Source organism: Mirounga leonina, unplaced genomic scaffold (genome assembly GCF_011800145.1).
Source record: "Mirounga leonina isolate KUSES-001 unplaced genomic scaffold, KU_Mleo_1.0 Mir_93, whole genome shotgun sequence".
In the NCBI taxonomy this organism is placed as follows: domain Eukaryota; kingdom Metazoa; phylum Chordata; class Mammalia; order Carnivora; family Phocidae; genus Mirounga; species Mirounga leonina.
The window spans coordinates 24,348,014-24,349,072 of NW_023270854.1; positions in this window are offsets into that span (position 1 = coordinate 24,348,014).

Here is a 1,059-nt window from a genome sequence, read left to right on the forward strand (position 1 = left end):
AAGAGAGAGAGAGAGAGTACCAGCAGGAGGAAAGGCAGAGGGAAAGGGAGAAGCAGACTCCCTGCTGAGCAGGGAACCCAACGCAATATGGGGCTCGATCCCAGGACCCTGAGATCACAACCCGAGCTGAAGGCAGACGTCCAACCAACTGAGCCACCCAATCTTCTTGTTGATTTAGATCCGTTCTGTGTTTGGTTTTTGTTTGTCTTATTACCAAAGGAAATTTCAGTTTTGCAGATGTAAATCTTGTTATTAAGATGATGATGAAAATTCTGGTCCTGGTAGTCCCAGGTGATTAATTTTCACATTTATTTCTCGAAGAGCTGTTCCTTTGGGGCTGGATACCAAGTTGTGCTGGCTAATCTTGGACTTCATGGCAATTTAACTCAATTTTTAATTGTATAATGCTTGTCTCCTCTACTGGACCTTAAACTTCTTGAGGTCAGGCTCGGGTCTGAAGCACAGTGCACACAGAATTGCTAAGTAAATATGTGTTGGATGATTGAGCCAAATGGATGTCCTCAATCAGGAACACCAGTCTTCGTTTCAAGTGTCTCTCTGAAAAGTCTCTGAGTAATGAGGGGCATGAAGACGTTATGCAGGACTGCAATTTAAGACACCATAATCTTTCCAATGCCTCCCTTGATATTTCACTGCCTGACTAGCTTTCCTGGGTAACTCAACGTATTTCTGGATACAGTTGATTTTCATAATAGTCTAACCAAAATGTGCTGGGAAGGTATAAGTCTGCTGCTGCAAAATATAAAAATTGTATGCCTTCCAAAGCGAAGTATTTTCTTTGTATGTTTTCTGTTTTAGTTACTTTCTTTTTTTTTTTTTAAAGATTTTATTTATTTATTTGAGAGCGAGAATGAGACAGAGCATGAGAGGGGGGAGGGTCAGAGGGAGAAGCAGACTCCCTGCCAAGCAGGGAGCCCAATGCGGGACTCGATCCCGGGACTCCAGGATCATGACCTGAGCCGAAGGCAGTCGCTTAACCGACTGAGCCACCCAGGCACCCCTTACAGTTACTTTCTAAGTAGGATGAATATTGGTACA